A 21,760-nucleotide genomic window follows, 5' to 3' on the forward strand; every position below is an offset into this window, starting at 1 on the left:
TACAGGTTTGGATATCAGTGTACTGAAGCCGAAAATGGTAGGGGGCGTGCCCTTTTCATAACTGAAGTACCCCTTGCCATAAAAGGAGTGGACCTAGGTGGGTTAATGCTAACTTGAGCAATCATATCTGCAAGGAACTGGACATCCTAGATTGCAATGTGGACTTACCCAAAGATGGGCAAGCAAAAGTTGTCCATTAAGCTTCACATAAATATTTTAAATGTAACATACTTGAAGCCCCATGCAGATACTGGTTCACACGATTAATTAACTTAATTGACTTCTTTATCCTACTATGTCAGACATGCAACAATATCAGGGAAGAAAAATACTAAAGAAATATGTTGGTACTCAGAGGTTAAATCTACATCTACACATAACTTTGTATGCCCACTCCATGAGACTCCAGTCCATGTGGTGTTCAGGTTTGTGACCATAACAACTGTGTATATGATCATAGCAGCTGTTTTGGTTTCCAAGCTGTGAAGAATTACAGCTGGTGTTTCACTGGGGATTCTCCAGAACAGTGACAGGACACAGCAAGAGTACATCCTTGGCGTCAAGAACTGTTCCTGAATACAGTAGTATGCAGGGCCCCAGTGCAAGAAAGACTTCAGTTAACTACAGTAAGTCCAGGAGAGATACACTAAGACAGCACTTGCCCTGTGAGGAGCGGTTGAAGGACCAGAGCTGGTTCAGCCTGATGTCTTCAGTGACACTTTACAGCAGCCCATTGGCACCAGTGGAGTGGCTACTGAGGAGGGATAGATGGGCTCTTGACATTGGTGCACCATGAAATGACAAGAAATAACTGCCATGAACTGAAACAAGACTGGTTCTGACTGGGTATCAGGAAAAGCTTTTTCCCCCTGAGGACAGCCCAGCAGTGGGGCAAGCTGTGTCCAGTACAAATCCTGATAAACATTCAGGCTTTCTTTAAACACAAAAATCCATCAAGTCATCTAATAACACTGCCCATCGCAACTATATGTTAAAATTCCATGCCACCAAAGGTATTGCTTTTGTTGTTCTTGTTCTTGGGGTTGTCAACAAAAATGACATGTAATTGACTAAAACCTAACTTTACCGGACTCAGTCCACTAAGGAATGCTTTTATTGCTGCTTTTATATTTACTCTAAGTAACTGCTTCCTGACCTGTCATTTTCTTAGTCCTTTCTGAAATGTGCAGAGCATAAAAGAGAATAAAACCTAGAGCAGTAGAATAAGTGGAACAACACCGAGCAGTGCTCTTGAACTTCATTCTGTTTTCTGGAGTGCAATGTACAACCGGTGAGATATTTGCTGGTTTAGGAAGAAAAAGTATGTAGATATAAATTAAAAAAAGAAAAAGAGGTTTGAGAGTCTAGGTATTCGGAAGAAAGAAAAGGTGAAAGAAGATAAAATAAAAGCAAAGTCCAAAGTAACTAGTAACGGAAAATGCTATATGTTCATTTCATTTTAAAAGAAGTCTAACAAAGAAATCGTAGTCCTGTCTGCAAGATAACTGCAGAGTTGACCAAAAATTACTATTTAGTTCTTAGTATAAGTCAGAATAATAGTCATGGTTTAAGCCCAGCTGGTAACTCAGAAACACACAGCTCACTCCTCCCCTTCTTCCCACCACCCCAATACTGGCAGGATGTGGAGGAGAATCGAAAGAATGTAAAACCCATGGGTTGAGATAAGAGCAGTTTAGTAACTAAGGTATAACACAAATCACTACTGCTACCACTAATGATAATAATAATAAGGGGAATAAGGTGAGAGAATATGCAACTAAAAGGCAAAAGAAAAATAAAAGCAATAAAAAATAGTGACTCACAATACAATTTCTAACCACCCACTGACCTATATCCAGCCTGACCTGAGCAGCCATCTGGGCCTTCCACATAACTCCCCTTGGTTTATATACTAGGCATGACATGCTGGGTATAGGATATCCCTTTGATTAGTTTGGGTCAGGTGTCCTGCCTCTGCTTCCTCTCAGCTTCTTTCACTCCTCCTCACTGGCAGAGCATGAGAGACTGAAAAGCCCTTCATCGGAGTAAACACTACTTAGCAACAACTAAAACATTGGTGTGCTATCAACATTATTTTCAGACAAAAGTCGAAAACACAGCACTGTACCAACTACTAAGAAGAAAAATAACTATTACAACTGAACCGAGGACAATAATTCATTTGCATCTTATAATTTTGCACAGTTATTTTGTATTTCAGCACTTTCTGTCTTTATCTGTTCAATCTAGTTCTATGTATGACTGATATAACACTGAACTGTGAGCACCCGTATTTAAATTGCCTTGTTAGTGGTTGAAACATCTGGCATAACATTTTTTACAGGAAAGTGAAGGTGGAAATTACTTTAATGTTTGTTGGAACTATCTTCCACGTTGTTTAGTCAGTTTTTGATTTAGATTAGGCTAAAAGTTCCATATTTTGTAAAGAAACATTAAACTGCGCATTTCAGAATTAAGTAAATAAGTCTAGACATATGCTTAGAGAAAAATAAAATAGAGATGTAAGCTACATTATGCTGCTTAAGACAACCTAGAAGAGACTGCTTCGTCACAGTGTCTTTTTCTTACCACCTATCAGGCAACTGATGATAAATCTTAAATTCCGCAGGGGTCATAAAATTTCTATGCCACAAACTGCAAACCACCTCTGACACTCTTTGTGGTAGAAAATACTGAAAGAGACAAATTTTGTTGCCTTACAGAACAGAGTAGATTTTAGGTAGCTGTGACAGAAGAAACCTTGTTAGATGCTGTCCTCACAGAAGCACTAATGTTGAGTGTATTAAATAAGAAAGTATCTTGTATTTTGCATTCCTCAAACATCTAATTGCTATTACAAACAACATATTTCTGAGGGGTTTGTGTGGGGTTTTTTTTTTTTCTGTTTTTTTTACATGTGTGCGCACTCTCACTAAAAAGAGGAAAACTTCCCTGCTTATAGATTATTTTGCCCATGCCTGAGGGTCTGGGAACTTCTGTCAGACATTGCAACAAGTGCTGCATATCGCTATTCAGTTATCTCCAGTCATTTACCTCTGCACAGGACAGTGCTTACTCACACCCACTGATCTTTTATGGCATATGACTGTCTTAGGAATGACGGGACTCTTTCAACTTATCCAGAGGTAACTTGTTTGGAAGGTGGACTGTGGTCCAATGACAGGAGTTCGGGGGAAAGTTAAGACTCTCACTGCTAGGTTGAAGACAGAAAGCAAAGCTGACACAGAGTGGGTATTGGAAACAGAGACCATGGGCTTGAGACTAAAGGATAATGCAGTAGAAAGACACAATAAAGTGTCTAAAGAAAGACACAAAAAAGATACAATCTTTTGATTTAAGAAAAATCTAAATAATTATTATTTATACTCTTCTACACTTAGGTATATAAAATATATGGCAACCAACCCTCCAGACAGATCTGTTGAATTGAATAAGTCAGCTTGGAAAGTCCAGAATATAAGAGTTCCACTTCCAGGTTTAGCCAATAGAAAAAAACATGAAAATTCAGCATGTGTTTTGAGTGGCTGCATTAGGTACCTACAATTAAGTGGCATAAATTTTTCTTCCACAGTATTTCTCTTTTTATGCTTCATTGTTGTAAAAGGTTTTGTTATTAATTCTGTAGATACTCTCAGATTTATTTTTTTTTTTTAATAATCCATTATCCTAGTAACAACTTCCCACATAGTATGACTGTGACTGTGGAGGAGAGCAGAGGTGTGGTCTCCTGGTGGTGATCAAGACACACAAAAACAGGGGAAGTGAGGAAGCTCAAGTTAGCCTTATGTTGTACCACCTTGCACCATTTTATTTAATTTGGATTTCTTAAAGATGAGTTTAGAAAAACAGAACTGCAGATTTTGAGCAGCAGTTTTCACAGTTTAGCATTTTGAGAACATTCTGGTTTTCATGCCTAAAACCTTTAATTACAGGCTCACACTTGTAAAAATTGAGGGTGATTATTCAGCAGTGTAATTGTAGACAATCTCCAAAAAGACGACTTAAAAGAATAACAGTACAACAAAAATCAAACTCACCCTGACATTTGCCATCCGTCCCAGGCATGGGATGGAAAACAATTGGCTTGGATGGACTGTACAAAACATGATTTACCTGGATTTGTTATGAACTACTTCTGGCAACTTTTCGATAAATTCACAATTAAAGGTGTTAGTGAATATTCATATTGCACTGCCCATGTGATTCACAGTTTTAAAGATTAAATAAGCCTTAAACATCTTAACGCTTTAACAGGGAAAAAAATTACAGCGACCAAACTGAAATTTATTCTAATGATTCATGTATGGCTTATGTATCAGTTCATTCCTACTTAAATCTTAAAAATAATACATGTAGAAAACAGTGACGTATCTTCCACTTTGTTGGTTACTCTGTCATTTGCACTCCCAATGTTTGCTTCTCTGTACCTGAACAAGATTATTTAAAGATCTAACTGATTTCTGATACCTTTGAACAATCAAAAGATAGAAGAAGACAAAATTCTGCTCCTGGAAAACCCTGTGGCAGACTGCCACTGGGTAAATGTACTAATGAGTAAGTGTACCAAATTAAGAGGAACAATTGGATTTAAATAGTTAAATAATAATTTAAAGAGAAGGAGGAGGAAAGCTCACAGAAATTTCATTTGGGAAGATGCTAAAAAATATCCACTTTATATACCATGTTGTGGATAGTGATGTAACTCTATCTTCAAATAATGTGCTCATTAATGACAGCTCTCAACAGAAACAATCACATATGTAGTGTTACACATGTAATTCAGAGTTTGCAGGGAAGAATTTCAAGTTTGAATTATTTTTTGATCTCTGATTTATTCTGGACATGTTATGGTAGTTAAATGTAATGCATTTTACACAGTCATAGTCCTCTGTATGCAATTAACTATGTTTGTAATATTTTTTCATCTTATTTAATTAGAACCACTGTTTACATTATTTCCATATTTTATGAAACATATTCAATTGCAAATTGAGATGTTTTCAAAAACACTTAAATATAAGGAGTTATTTTGTTTAGATTCATAGTCAGAGATGTTTTCAACAGCTATTTAAAATCATTACGACAATTACTATCACCGCATTACTAGCTAATTGGATTGAACTGATCTTTTGCAAATTGAGACAGCAATTTCTTTTTCACAGCAGATATTAGCTATGAGCAGAAGTGATTTGATACCAGCTTAAAATCTGATATTCTGACATGTTTTTAAACAACACGTTTTATGTATTCACAGTTGCTTGTGGATTCTCCTGTGACTCACCACCACTGAAGCAGAATGTTGACTGTCGTGACAGTGTAAGCACATGGTGTGTTTGCTTCTCTGTACCTGAACAAGGTTATTTTGGAGGAAGTTATCGGTGGCAGCTAACTGGAGAACCTTAAATTGGTATTAAGTTTCATATCAAACATCTTTGTCACCTTGGAGAACAACTATACAAGAAGGTTGCCCTGGATATCAAGAGAACAGACTTTGGCCTCTCCAGGAACCTGCTAGTAAGGTTCCATGGGATATAGCCCTGGAAGGCAGGGGTGCCCAAGACTGCTGGTTGGTATTCAAGAATCACCTGCTACAAGCTCATGAGTGTTGCATCCCAACTAGAAGGAAGTGCAGCAAGAGGGCCAGGAGACCTCCACGAATGGATAAGAAGCTGCTGAGGAAATTTAAGGAGAAAAAAGAGGCTTATAAAAGGTAGAAACAAGGACAGGCAGCCTGGGAAGACTACAGGAATGTTTTCTGGGAAGCTAGGGACCAGGTTAGGAAAGCTAAGGCTCAGTTAGAATTAAACTTGGCTAGGGATGTTAAGGATAGCAAGAAGGGGTTCTATAGGTATATTCCGAATAAAAAACAGACTAGGGAAAATGTGGGCTCTCTCCGGAAGCGGTCAGGAGAACTGGCTACCCTGGATTTGAAGAAGGCTGAGATTCTTAATGACTTATTTGCCTTGGTCTTTACCAGCAAGTGCTCTGACCACGCCACCTGAGTCTTGGAAGGCAGAAGCAGGGACTGTGAGAATGAAGGCCCACTGTAGGAGAGGATCTGATTAGAGACCATCTTAAGAACCTGAAAGTACACAAGTCCATGGGACCTGATAAAATTCATCCACAGGTCCTGAATGACCTGGCAAATGAAGTTGCTAAGCCACTGTCCATTATATTTGAAAAATCATGGCAGTCAGGTGAAGTTCCCAACAACTGGAAAAAGGGAAATATAACCCCCATTTTCAAGAAGGGGAAAATGGAAGACCCGGGGAATTACAAACCAGTCAGTCTCACCTCTGTGCCTGGTAAAATCTTGGAGCACATTCTACTGGAAGGCATGCTAAGGCACATGAAAAACAACAAGGTGCTTGGTGACAGCCAGCACGGCTTCACTTAGGGGAAATCCTGCCTGACCAATTTGGCGGCCTTCTATGATGGGGCTACAGAACTGATGGACAGGGGTAGAGCAGTTGATGTCATCTATCTAGACTTGTGCAAAGCATTCAACACTGTCCCACATGATATCCTTCTCTCTAAATTGGAGAGACATCAATTTGATAGGTGGACCACTCAGTGGATAAAGAACTGGCTGGATGGCTGCACACAAAGAGCCCAATGTCCACCTGGAGACCAGTAACGAGTGGTTCCCCTTAGGGACGGGTGTTGGGACCAGTCTTGTTTAACATCTTTGTTAGTGACATGGACAGTGGGATTGAGTGCGCAGTCACCAAGTTTGCTGATGACACCAAGCTGTGTGGTTCAGTTGATAAGCTGGAGGGAACGGATGTCATCCAGAGGGACCTTTACATGCTTGTAAGGTGGGCTGATGCCAACCTTATGAAGTTCAACCATGACAAGTGCAAGGTCCTACACCTGGGTTGGAGCAATCCCAGGCACAGCTACAGACTGGGCAAAGAAGTGATTCAGAGTGGCACTGCGGACAAGGACTTGGGGCTGCTGGTCAACGAGAAAATGAACATGAGCCGGCAGTGTGTGCTCGCAGCCCAGAAAGCCAACCATATCCTGGGCTACATCAAAAGAAGCATGACCAGGAGGTCGAAGGAGGTGATCCTGCCCCTCTGCTCTCCTCTCGTGAGACCTCACTTAGAGTATTGTGTGCACTTCTGGTGTCCTCATCATAAAAAGGACATGGAACTGTTGGTACAAGTCCAGAGGAGGGCCACGAGTATGATCAGGGGACTGGAGCTCCTCCTGTATGAAGACAGGCTGAGGAAGTTGGGGCTGTTCAGCCTGGAGAAGAGAAGGCTGCATGGAGACCTCATAGCAGCCTTCCAGTATCTGAAGGGGGCCTATGATGATGCTGGGGATGGACTCTTCATCAGGGACTGTAGTGACAGGACAAGGGGTAACGGGTTAAAACTCAAACAGGGGAAGTTTAGATTGGATATAAGGAGGAAGTTCTTTATTGTAAGGTTGGTGAGGCACTGGAATGAGCTGCCCAGGGAAGTTGTGAATGCTCTATCTCTGGCAGTGTTCAAGGCTGGGTTGGACAGAGCCTTGGATGACAAGGTTTAGTGTAAGGTGTCCCTGCCCATGGCAGGGAGGTTGGAATTAGATGATCTTAAGGTCCTTTCCAACTCTAACTATTCTATGGTTCTATGAATAGAACCAGATGGCTAGTTTACAGAGATATTACAAACACTAAAGAGATTAAACCTGTATTGCTTTCTACCTCCTTGCTCTCTCTTGCAAGTATTTTCCTTTACTGTCCACTAATGCTTTTAATACATGTCTTTCAAAATATGCAGAGGCAATGGGTGTGAATTGAAACACAGGAGTTTCCATCTGAACATCAAGAAACACATTTTCACTGTGAGGGTGACTGAACCTTGACAAGACAGGTTGTATGGTCTCCATCATTGGTCCTGGGCAACCAGCTATGGGTGACCCTGCCTGAGCAGGGGCTTTGGACAAAATGGCATCCAGAGGTCTCTTCCAAACTCAGCTATTCTGGGATTCTCTATAATAGCTGTAGTCATCTCAAGACAAATAAAGACAAGAGCATGAGTAAAAAGATGATAAGACAAACCAAAACACCTGAAATCCTACAGATTACAGCAGATACATGGAATACGTTCAAGCAAGATTGTGATCCCTTGCTTTGAAAATAAAGCCATATCATAATCTTCAAAAGTAAGGTATGGGGTTTTTTAATACCAACAGCTGTAAACCATTAAGCAATGTACCATGTTTAGGTGAGGAAAACCAAATCAGTTCTCAGACTATTTTATTTAGATTCTTAAACTGAACTTTTTTCTGTAAGAATTATTTCCGTACATGAAATTAAAGAGAAGGATAACATATTTTAAAATTTTAAGCACATTTTAAGTATTGGATTCAAATAGGCAATTTCAGAGAGGTTAGGTCCTAATACACAAGTACATTGTACGTGGATAACAGATCCAACACTGAGAAGACCAGAAAATTATTGTACTGAATTTAGAGGAAACAAAAATTATGTCACGTGGTTGTTTTCGATAAAAAAATAACAAATATACATTTTTTCGGAAAAAAGAGAAGCATTTAAAAATTAAATGAATGAACGCTCACAGTTTTGAATAGAAGTTGAATAATTTTGTGAAAAGTGAAATGCACGTGTAGAAACAAACCAGTCTAAGCAATTTTCTTCCTCAAAAAAAATTGCCATGTATTCAAGAATCAGCACAAAAAGGTTTTAGGTACTTGTAAAGAAATTAATCAGAAGTCTTTGTAGAGGTAAGATGCAACAATAATGAAGAGTTACAGTAATCTACCAAATCAAAGCGATTTCTTTGTAAATTGGAAAATAAACTGTGGAACACAGAGACAGTCACAGCTCAGCAGCTGAGGCACATGCCATTTGCACAGGTATTTCACCTTCCTAAGGCATTTCCAAACTTCCATCACATGCCAATGTTCATACTGGCCATGAAGAACTCTTTATAAGATTATTCAGAAGTCTTCATGCCAGTCTTTGGAGACAGTGTTCACTAACTACAGTGTAAAAGTTATGACATTATTATTAGCATTGCCAGTTATTCATCTGTAAATAGCCATAAGATACTGATGCATTGCTACCTGGTATTAGTCATATGCTTTTCTTTACTTGCCTATATCTTAAAAAATGCCTTCTTGTCTCACGGACTGTTAGGTTTTTATTGAGACATCATCAGCAGGATGTGAAACTCGAGCAGTCAAAATTGCTTCCTAAGCATCAGCTACAAGAGGCTTAGCTCTTTTGATTAAAACCTGTATACTCAAATAGATGACTGTAATGTAAGAATTACTGAACCTTTACCTCAGAACTCAAAGGCTGACAGCTGTGCGACATAAATCACACTTTCTTTCCTTCTAATCATTCTGACAGTTTTTTCAATGAAATTACTGTTTTAGGATGAGTAGGAATGTTTCTTTATTTACCTGACATATCAAAATTAGCCAAGTAAATTTGTATTTCTCAAACTTTGGAAAATGCTAGGCTTTTCACTAAACAGTTGGGTGGGGAGAGGTTAGGGTTTGTTTACATTTGGTTTTTATTTATTTAAAACCATATCCATATCACTGTTAGATCCTCTAAAGTAGGGTTTTGGTGATGGAAGAGGTGCAAATTTTATAACTGGTCAAAAAATTACTATTTCCTAATTTTTAAATTTTTTATTTTCTTAGCTCTCTAGGAAAACTAAGGAAAGTGTAGAAACAACATTTTGTAAAAGAAAAATGCTGAAAGAAGACAGCTTAACTAAATTGAAGTTCTTTCATTACACTGGAAATCCTTCCAGTTTCTATGCTCTCATTTTGGTTGGGTTTTTTTGTATTGTTCATGTAGCAAAATACATTTCACAATGCAAAGTGGGTTTTGAGAGATAAATGTTATAACTATGGAATGTTAATCTTTAATCTTTTTTTAAGGGAGTTGAAAGGACTAGGACTATCTGCTGATATGGCATTCATTGATATTGTAATAGTTGAATGTATCAAAGCCTGTAGACATCCATCTTGAACATTAGTTATATCTTTACTTCTGTATAGAATAAAAATGACCCTTTACTCTTTATCTGACTTTTTTCTACTACTTTGATATTTGAAGAGCTTAATTAGAAGAGTTTCATTCTTAAAATTATGTATTTTGATCTTCATTTTTTCTCTTGCTTCATTTTCCATCAATACTTTCTCTTTTCCTTCCCCAAATACCTGTTCCTCTCTTGCACCTTTCACCTGCAGTGACTTGCAAAATCTTCTACAAGAAAGCAATATGGGATCAGACATACAAATATTTTCATGCTTATGTGTAATATACATGCTTATAGCATATGTAGACAGGAAGTTAAAATATGCCACTTAAAAGCCAACATTTTAGTATCTTTCATCTCCCGTTTTATAGATGAGATACTTTAAAGAATTTTTTTGTCTCTTATAAGATACTGGAACATTAGAAGTTTAATTCCTTGCTTATGAAGTACTTACTGTGTTTTGCATTCCATTTAAGCTTCAAGGCAGTAAGTTACACTGTTGATATTATGCCAAACCAGATTTATCATCAGCTTCTGCAGTACTCATCTTGTTCCATTGCAGACTTCATCCATAGGATTTGAGTTACTGCTAAGTCTGAAAGTACAGAGTAAGAAAAAATCTACCCTCTACATCTTTCTTAAAAAATCCCAACAACTAATCCTTCATTGTTTAATTATGTTAATTTCCCTGAAGCCTTAAATTAATATTTAGAAGACTTCTCTGTCTGATTTTCATTAAATAAATTATAATTTATTGCTGACAGTATTTTAAGTAAGGATAAGATTTTGATTCATTTTTTGTTCTTGGTTTTATAACAATTCACATTACAAATGGAAAGGACTAAGTCTTATTTTCCTCCATATTTTACAAGCAATCTATACTAAACTTTAATTGCTTTCTCACATAATGTGCAAAAATCTATATTAAAGTATTATAAGGATCTTTATATTTTCATCAGTGAAATATAATTTCTAACCAAGATTTATTTTCTTTTTCACATACCACTAGGGAAAACATATTTTTGCTATCTGGTCCTTCAAATATTTATGTAAAAATCATGACACTAATCACAGGAACAAGTAAATAGCTGGAAAAACACATTTGCAAAATCTCTAGTGAAAGTATTCATATTAGAGGAAGTTACAGACCTTAAACTACAATGCTACTTTTCTTTATCTCTGAAAAGATGGGGAGGGGAGTATGTAAAAGGCTGATAAATGTGAAAATCTGGAAGAGAGACTATTTTGTCCTGTAAGACCTGGGGGTAGCACCAAACCCAACATTTCCTTGCTCCTATTTTCAGTGCTTGCTCAGTATATAAAATTTAAGTGGGTTTAGGTAGTTTTTTTTTTTCTTTCTTCCTCCTGTTCAGTTGTCTCCATGCACAGTTTAGTACAAGTACTTGCTTTTCCAGCTGGTATTGTAAACATCACCATCCTGCAGATGTTAAAAAATGAGCAGCCTGCTCTTTCCACTTTTAAAACTCAAAGTAGCAGAAGCAGATTGGCATTGTTTTTTGACATGCACAGCATACATTACTGCAAGATGTCATATTGCCCCAAAAGGGTACTCAGAATGTCAAGAATCTTGGACCAGACACAACAAGATCATAAATATGCTACAAGAGAACACACTAGAATATTTGTATAAGATTATTATTAGATATAAGATGAATACTGTTTCATCACATGCTTTCTGTAGAATAGGATTTGATGGTTACCAACTTGTGATAATATGAATTATATCTTTATTTGAATGCCACTGCATTGCAAATAAGATTTCAAAACTAAGTAGTCATTTTACTTTTATGTAAGCTAAATTTAAAAAAAAAAAAAAACCAAAACAAAAAACAAACTTATTATGGAAAAAATTGCAAGTGCAAAGTTTTCCATGATCACAAGAATAACTTGCTTACAACTCACACTGTTAACGTGGATATTCACCTTGGGCTGAGAATATTAAAAACACAGTCAGATGCAGTGCCTATCTTAAAAACTCCAAATCAGAATTAATTTTATATGGAAAAATAAGAGTTTACATTTATAACCATTTAAGGAAAAAGGTTTACCTTATAATTATCTTTTAAATGATGCTTTTAGAGTGCATTAATTTAAAAAAAAAAACAAGCTTAGAAAAAAATCTCATTTTGCTTTGATCCAAATCCTTTTTCCCCAAAAAACTAGTAGAACAAAATGTAATGAAAAGTTTTATGTTTTACTTAGGCCACAACCTTCTTAATTCTCCTTGGAACTATTTGCAATAACATACAGAGTGCAAGTCGTGATTCCTACTTTAATAGTTCCTTTCATATGGACAGCTTCCGTTCTAATAATTCTCCACCCAGGAAAACTCAGAAAAAGAAAAGAGAACCTGCTGTGAGCCAAGGCTACAATATTTTGATCACACAGCTGGTCTCCAACTACTGTGGCCCATAAATGCAACTCGGGGGGGGGGGGGGGGGGGGGGGAGGAAGAAGAGGATAAAATGAAACAATTTAGCACATATATATTATTAATTTACCTTCTGCAGGTGGAACTTTTCTATCTCTGTATGCTTTCAGATGTCACCACTGATAACCCTAATTTAATGGGCCCCTATTTACACATGAAATAACCAAATCAACCCCAAAGAAATTATATCCCATTTTACTGGGAGATTCTTAACAATACAGTCTGTAAACAGCACTGTCATGAATTGACATCCAAGCAAGCTTTTGTTACTAGCAGATGCTGTTAGAAGCAAATCTGTGCTGCAGTAGCCTCGCACAACTTACTTTTTCCATACTTCTGCAGTTCTTGCTCTTTCATTTCGTGTGTTCAGAGGTTGACAGTACAGATTTTGGTAATGACCAACGCTGGTAATCCATCAGTGTTGGATGGTGACCTTTATCTGGTCTTCCTACTGTAGTTTTTTGCACTCCCGTTTACATCATATCCTTTTTGTCCCATACCCTATGTAGAAACCTCTACTCCAGGAGCCATGGTATTGCAAATTCCACACTTTCTGCAAGGTCTCAGTGTGGTCCTAAACCAGAATTCAATACATTTCTCCATGCTTCAGATATCAGCTAAATGGTGCAGGAATTGAGTGGTTCATACTAGGACTAATCAAAAAAAAAAGAATAAAATTGCAATATTGCAACTGTGTTGTACAAGTTCCTTTATTGACCTGCAGCACCAGCTTTCTAATTTTGCTCATTTCATCGTCTGAACTAAATATCGTGTGAACTGTACACAACCTTCGGTTTTATATATTGTCCGTTTCTTTACGAAATAATCCAGTCTCTAGAATAAGCTTACTCTTCAGCTCTTTTTTTAACCTTGCTTTCCTGTTTATTGGTCCATTGATTTTTCCCTCCAACCACACACTTCCCTGCTTACCCCTACAGGAACTTCCTTGATGTCTGCCCTCAGCCTTGCTCTAGCTGCCTACCCTCATTTCAGCAAAAATAATTCATAACCATGGTAATTGTGCAGTTTCTGGGGGACATGGACTTCACAAAGCCGCAGAGCAGCATGTAACCACAGGGTTCTGCAAGCCTTTAGGGGATGCTTAAGCTTGGGAGAACAGGATGTACCTGTCTTGCCACTGTGCATGAGGATCAAAGTCTTATCTCAGTGCTGCTCATACCTGCCCAGCTATGTACTTTCTAAGCACCTGCCTCACTATCTTCAGAGGATGGAGCCTTTAAAGGAGTTACTTACTTTCCTATAGTTCTGACAAAGACCTTTGAGACTTTGATCGAATGGGAGCTGTACTCAGAATGCTAGGCAATTGAAAACTTTAAAAAAAAAAAAAAAACAGAATCATGTATCTGATTTGAAATAATTGCTCCTATCAAAGAAAGACAAGCATATGCTTCTAACAATAACACAGAGCAAATACAGGATGGACTACTGCCACCTCTTGGCTATCTATATTTTAAAGTATTTAAAAAACATCTTAAGAATGTTCATGTTAAGAAGTTTACTGTTAAACATAAAAAAAAATATTCCTTTCTAAATATTTTTATGATGATATCAAAATGGGAAATGAGTAGTGTCTCAGCAAAATGACAGATGTGCAACATGGTGAGATAGAACGTCAGTAGTGCTACTAAGCTGACTGCAGCATTTCAGTGAAAATTGCTGCTGAACCAACCACATCTGAGCTTTTACTCATACAAAACTGAAAATTTCCAAAACTAGAAAATTTTATTTCATAAAAATGTCTTCTTTTTTGATAGATTCCATTCTCAAGGTACTTTGCGACCATTTTCAGAACACCTGTTAGTGATTAAAAGCCTTAGAAACCTAAAAGTCTAGTTTTACAGACACAAATGTATCCACAAAACATACAACTGTGTGTTCAAAACGGGCATTGAGCAGCTCATTCTCTGATTAAGTCACGATTAAAACCACCACTATTCAAGTTGAACACACAACCAAATGCCTGACAAATGTAAGTTAGATACAAACTATTAAAAAGCAAGCTAAGGATTCTCAATTTTTCATGTACTTTAATAGGTCATCAGGGAATAGAAGTCTGCAGTATTTTCCATATAACCACTTTACAGAGAAAGAAGAATAGCAATTAAGTCACAAAATGCTGTATCAATATATTCATTGTACCTACAAAGGTACCAGAAAGCTCTACCAGAGACAGATACGTTTAAAATAATTTTACAATTAGCAGTATTGCATCGGCAAGACTGGTACCCAAATATTTATTCTAGTATTGTTTAGTGTATAGCCTTTTGTCCTTTATCATGACATTTCATATAAACAGAACATTTCATCAAATTAGTTTTAACATTGTGTCACTTCAAGGAAAAAAAAAACAACTGAAAAAATGTTCAAATTTCCAACAACTAAAGATGAAAGCATTTTGGATGTGCAAGAAGCAATGTTTAAGGAAAAGCTAAATATTTTCCCTATGGCTGATGAAAATAACGAATTTACTGACATCTTCATTGCTACTTTTTAAGCCAAAAATCTAAAAAGAAATAAAAAAGTAAACCAGACATTTCAGGTGGAATATCTATTTTGAAGACAAACTTTTTTCTTAAATGAATATAATGTTTTCAATCATTTATACATACTCATGTTACAATTAATAGCCATAGGTCCAGAATTACTAGGGACCTAAGTAAATAACTTGAGTGTAGTCAGATGTTGCTTATTGTATCCTTTTCTATAAAACCTTGAATCAACTTCCACCAGGTTTCTCCTGTGAACAGGTAAGTGCTATTCTAAAACTAAATAATTGTCATTGGTTTATGATAACATATGAGAACATTATCCCTTAAAATAGTGTCCTGGGTTCAGCAGTAGCAGTCATTTTTCTCCTTCATAGTAGCTAGTGCAGTGCTATGTTTTGATTTTTGGCCTGGGAACAGTGCTGATAATGCTGACGTTTTTAGTTGCTGCTCAAATGTTTGGTCTGGCCAAGGACTTTCTGAGCCTCATGCTCTGCCAGGGAGGAGGGGAAGCTGGGAGGAAGCAGTGACAGGACACCTGACCCAAACCGACCAAAGAGGTATTCCATACCACAGCACGTCATGCCCAGGATGTAACAGGGAGTTACCCAGAAGGGCTGGGACGTCAAGGTTGGTTGAGGTATCGGTCTGGGGTTGAGCTCGGCTGGGGGGAGTGGGGCGAGTTATTGTTCGGCTGGTGTTGAGGTGTTGTATTCTTTCCTCTTGTTATTTCCTTTAGCATTATTATTATTGGTGGTAGCAGTAGTGATTTGTGTTATACCTTTGTTACTAAACTGTTCTTATCTCAACCCATGGGAGTTGCATTCTTTTTGATTCCCCTCTCCGTCCCTCCAGGAGTAGAGGGAGGGAAAGAAGGCGGGGAGTGAGTGGATGAGCTCTGTGGATCAGTTTAGACCACGACAAATAGTTTAGATGCCAATGATAGAAATTTTTTTTTACTATTAGGAGCTGGAAGAACTTAGAATGTCAAGACATATATGTCACTCTGTAGGTATGTCTGTGAAGGTAAAAAGAATTTTGAGTCCAGAGGGGTGTGTGTGAACTCCTCATAATCAAACATTACTAGAAGTTTCTCAGACTTTTAACTCCCTTGCATGCTGTGTGCATCCACAATGAAGTCAAGCGCACAAATTATTGTGAGTATATCACTCATTATGCCTTGGCTTGTAAACCACAGTGATCAATTGATAAGTTAATGGAACACAACCTTTTCAAAGTTACCTTATGAGGTTGAAGGGGAAGAAGAGAAAATTAAAAAATGAGAGAGCAAGCAAGAAAGCAATACAGAGAAGAGTAAAAATCTCTTCCAAGTGGCCAGCTTGGAAGAGAAGCAACAGCAGCTTCCAGATGAGTGTTATCTCTGAGGCATCCTTCCCTATCCAGCAGGCAATTTCCTCTGTAAACTTTTTCCTTAGTAGCTATACATTTTTCACCAGGACCCACTGAAACTGCCCACAGGATCTACCTGTCCATGATGCTATTTTTGGAGCATGACTGACCAGATGCAGTTGCACACTGACCGATAAGCTTTGTGCATGTCTATTATAGGGCAATATTTGTTGAATAGATAGATGTCATTACTACCAGGCTATGGAGCTGTAGATTAAAAGCTGTGATAGGAAGGGTGAAAATGTGTTAATATTGAGTTATAGAAAGCTGCAAGGTAAAGGAATAGAGACAGAGGAAGAACAGAACAATGTAAACAGCAAAGGCCATGCCTTTCTACAGAAAACCCAGCGTACCTGTGGTTCTGACCCTGGCTGCAGGACCCAGGGAGATGAGAACTTGAGATGGGAGGCTAAAGGCACTGCCACAGCAGCATTATGGTGTGTGGTCAACAGATTGTACAGTTGCTTGTGAAAAGAAGGCTACAGGGTCACAAGAAGAGTTTTGCAGGATGACGTCTTACATTGCAGGGCTGTAATTGGGTTTACTTGTCAAGATTTTGGTAGGTGAGAGGCTGCAGGTGTGGCTTCTTTCTAAAGAAACCAGAAGATTCCATTGTGCTGGACAGAGCCAGTTCCAGCTTTGGTCAAAACTGCATGCATTAACACTGTTGATAGCGCCTTTTGTCATGAAATGAGTGGTTACGGTTGCTCAAAGAATGACCATCAAAGTATTAGAAAAAGCAGCTTTAATATGACTTATAAAGGCACAATTTAAGAAAATTCAATAGCAAGGTTCACTCTATTACTTAGTATATGGACAAAATATGCAAAGGAATATACAGTTAAAATCGAACTATAAATGATTGATACAGAGACCAAAGGCACAAGGTGTAAAGGAGACCTTTCCATTGGGTCATGAGGTTCAGAATAGGCCCCCCTGCTTTCTGAACTACAGAAGGAACCTAGGTGGAGCTAAATCTAGTCTTAGTCTCAGACTTGGTCAATAGCATGTATGTAAAGGGTTATGTCTCTGTCATAATATATTTAAGGGGCCAAAAAGCTGCTCAACAGAGAATTGAGGAAATTTGAGAGATATAGCTTTTCAGACAGCAAGGTCACTGAAAAAGGAGGGGGAGGAAGTGCCCCAGGAGGTGGAGCAGAGATTACCCTGCAGCCTGTGTGTATTGGTGGGCACCTGGTGGACAGCCAAGGTTATCTCACCACAAAGGATGAGACACAAAGGCACTCTGAAATATAGCATCATAGAATAATTTAGTTTGGAAAAGACCCTTAAGATCATTGAGTCCAACCATTAACCTAACGCTGCCAAGTCCACCACAAACTATGTCCCTAAACACCACATCTACACGTACTTTAAATACCTTCAGGGATGATGCCGATTACCCTGGACAGCTTGTTCCAATGTTCAATAACCTTTTGGTGAATAATTTCTTCCTAATATCCAATCTAAACCTCCTCTGGCACAACTTGAGGCCATTTCCTCTTGTTCCATTACTTGCTACTTGAAAGAAGACATTGACAACATAGCCCGGCTTCCCCCTTCCTCCTTTTCACAACTTGTTTATGTGTGTGAGCTCATCATATAACATAGCAAAGTTAGGATTGTAAGAAGACCAATGGTGTCTTCTTGACTTGACTGCCCACATTGTGAAATGCAGGCACTCTTACAAGGAATTATTACTTTCTGCTTGCTCACTCTGGGTTATTCTGCTTCTGACTCAATTGTCTGTATAAAAGTGACCATGGAAAACAAAATTATTTTTTTGCTTTCTTGTCCATTTAATAGCAAAGGAATCATTCTGCCTGTCCATTTTACATATGATTGGTAAATTTCTTTAAATAAATAAAACAAATTCCTGCATTTAGAGAGTATTTTTGAGTTATCATTATTCTTATTTTACAGACAGTAATACTGAGGCTTAAAGACCTTTAGAAATGTAATTGAAGTTATCCAATTGAAGACCAAGGAGTAAAATCAAGATTAATAGAGTCCTCATTCACCACTCATGTCATTTTCAGAAGCATTAAACTGAGAGGTAATTTTATAGAAATTTAATAGGATTAAAAAAGAAAAAAAAGGAAGGAAGAAAGAAAAGGAGAAAGAAGAAGAACAACAAGGGGAAATAGAAATTTTCTAAATCCTTTTACATATGTATCATTATATGAAAGACATTCTGAAACAACTGTATCGTCCCTAAAGTCGTGCTAGGCAGACCATAGGATAAGCAGACAAAGTTTTTAATGTTATATGTAAAAAAAAAGTAGACCTTGAAATATCAGTGGATGAATCTAGCTACAACCTCTGGGTATTAAACTGCTAGTAGTATGCAATTGTACAACATGCTTTATGCTCCTCAGTGAAATGATCTTAATTACCCATGCCCTCCTTTTAATTTTTTTCTTTGCCCTTCCTGAACCTGACACAGAAAGTTATTCTATTTCTGCATCACAGCTTTTCAAAGAAAAGTCCAGGAAAAAAAATAAAAATCTCTAACTCCATGTTATATAGACAGCATTTTTTTTTTCTCCTAAATTCAAGGAAAATAGCATGATAATGAGAGAGGGTCTGCTTACAGTTCGACAGTTTTATTTTTGAATATATATGTAAAATACTTCTTTTTCCTGCAGAGATAATGATCTCCCTTGCACTGTGCATATTTGATGAATCTCTCATTTTTAACTTGCTACATTGTGTTACCTGAAATTTTTGGTCATCGCGATTTGCTTCTCACTTTAGTCAATACAATTTTGCTGCCATTATCAGCTTCCTATTTTTAAATTTTCGTTTGTTTAATGGTGTTACTTGAAAGTGAAGATGTGCATTCTCTTGGGCTGCCCTGAGGTGCCTCACTTCCAAATGAAGTTGATGCTTTTACCTTCCACACTTGCTGGCTGCACTTGGCTCCTTTCATTATTTTCTGTTTCTCTTGTCCTAGCGAGCAACAATGTGATGAACTTAGAGACAGTCACTAAATTAAGCACAGCAAAAAGAGATTCCCCAAAGAAAGAATTGTTAGAGAGCCAGTCAAGCACTAATGACAGAATTGGAGGCCAATTAAATAAAAGATAAAACATAAAATACTTTTCTCCCCCTGACACATTTGGATGCAGCTTTATAGTGTTTTCCTTTTCTGGTTTGCATTACATGTACTGCCAATTCTAAACCAAACAACTGCCAATTCAGAAGAGATTTCGTGCCTACTTACTGCTGTACAGTTTTAAAAGCACTACAGCAGCTGCAGAAATTATACATTTCTGCTTTTCACAAGTTTGTGGATACAGTCATGCATAGAGCAGTAGCCTTGCTTATGAGACATGACAGCACTAGTGAGAGCTCTTGATTTCATTAGCGAAAGAGCTGCAGTGATCCCATCAAACTTCAGATAGTGCCATTGGTGTTTATGATGAATGAAGCTAAACGTTAATCCTTGCTTATTTTCAAGGAAGTTCTGCCACCTACCAGCTGAAAATGCATGACCATGGCATCACAAGTCACTGAATTAATTCAAAGTATGAGACTGATAGCACTAAAAGCAGATAAACACTTAGCTATAAGATTTTTTAGGGACCATTCTCTACCTAGAAAGTTTGGACCAGGTCATCCTTAAGGTCCCTTCCAACATGGTATTCTATGATTGTTATAATATTAATCTTGATGGATATTAAAGAACAGCTGTTTCAGATTTTTGCTGTGCTTTGTGGAGTATTACAAAAATATACTTTTTCTAAAAAAAAGATTTATCTTTAATAGGTATGCTAATAGCTGAATGAACAGTATCTTCTACCTGTTTTCACCAACAGGTAACTCTTTCTAAAGTACTCCCCATAAAGAAAAAAAAAAAAAAGCTATTGGTTAATGTTATTTTAGAATTCTTCATTAATCACTGCCTTTATATTTGAGATGCATGTGTAAAAAAAAAGCAGGACTGTGCCCTCAGGTTAGCCTCCTATAGCATTTTGTACACCCTCAACACAGATATAAGTGACAGTTTAAGGTGTATGTCAGAACAGGTTGCTGACCTCTGTGTTGAACATCGTCCTTTAAAAATACAAATTAGTCTAGCAAATACATGCCTCATGTTTATGTACAGGGTAGTGAATCAAGTTCTTAATTTGTTTATGGATTTTATTAGCTACAGTAAAATATTTAACTATGGGATAAGAATAAAGTGATTCAAAATAAATGCCTTTGCATTATTTTAATACTTTCACTTGTTTGAATCATTTGGGACATAGTATAACTAAGAATCAACACACAGACCTTGTAAATTACCAGTAAATAATCATTTTATCAACAGCTTCTATAAGAACTCATGCTCATGAACTAACAAAGCTATGACTCACATGCTCATGAACAGCGCTGCCACTAAATGAGAAAGTGCATGTTCAGGAACTTCTGGAGTAGCATTCAAAAGTGTAATTTAACTGCTAAAAATATACTCCAGTGGCTAGAATACTGTGGTCCTGCTGTGCATAGTCCAGACTACAACGCTAGCAAGGGACAATTCAGAGAGAGTAAGAAGGGGAATAGCTGCCAGCAGGCGCCACCCAGAGACCCTGAAATGTAAACTCTCCCTCTCAGGAGGGGATTTACTTTGTGCATAGAACTTCTGACCGGATGTCCTGGGTCCGCCTGGGGTAGAGTTAGTCTTCATAGAAGCTACTATGGGACTAGGTTTTGGATTTGTGCTGGAAACAGTGTTGATAACAGAGGGATGCTTCTGTTACTGCTGAGCAGTGCTTGCACACAATCAAGGCCTTTACTGCTTCTCACCCCACCTGACCAGGGATTTGGTTGGGGGTTCACAAGGACTTGGGAAGCGATACAGCTGGGACAGCTGACCCCAACTGACCAAAGGAGTATCTCACAGTATATGGCATTATGCTCAACATATAAAGCTGTGTCAAGAAGGACAGGGAGGATGTTCAGACTGGTGGTTTGTTTTCCCAAGTAACCATTATGTACGATCAAGCCCTGCTTTCCTGGGAATGGCTGAATAACTGTCTGCCAATGGGAAGTGGTGAATGAAATCCTTGTTTTGTTTTGCTTTGCTTGTACACTCCACTTTTGCTTTACCTATTATCTTTATCTCAACCCACAAATTCTCTCTTTTGTCCTTCTAATTCTCTCTGCCATCCCACTTTGAGGGGTGGTCAGGAGTGAGCAAGCAGCTGTGTGGTGCTTGGTTATCAGCTGGGTTTATACCACTGCTCAGGAGTTGGTGATTTAAAAAAAATTGAACAGCAAAAGCAAAAAAAAAAAAAAAAAAGCCAAAAAACACCCCCCCTCTCCCCCCCCAAAAAACCCACCAAACAACCCAAACCCCCATCAAAATGGAAA

General features: G+C 37.8%; 1 long non-coding RNA gene across 1 annotated transcript in view; it reads right to left on the reverse strand.

Moving 5' to 3' along the window:
* The window catches only part of LOC136008516 (uncharacterized), a 141,469-nt gene that overhangs the window by 37,622 nt on the left and 82,087 nt on the right, over nt 1-21,760 (reverse strand). The window contains exon 4 of the long non-coding RNA XR_010610119.1: nt 10,486-10,626. This is a non-coding gene — a long non-coding RNA (uncharacterized LOC136008516). The remainder of the gene's footprint in view (nt 1-10,485; nt 10,627-21,760) is intronic.

This window comes from Lathamus discolor, chromosome 2 (assembly GCF_037157495.1).
Source record: "Lathamus discolor isolate bLatDis1 chromosome 2, bLatDis1.hap1, whole genome shotgun sequence".
Classification (NCBI taxonomy): domain Eukaryota; kingdom Metazoa; phylum Chordata; class Aves; order Psittaciformes; family Psittacidae; genus Lathamus; species Lathamus discolor.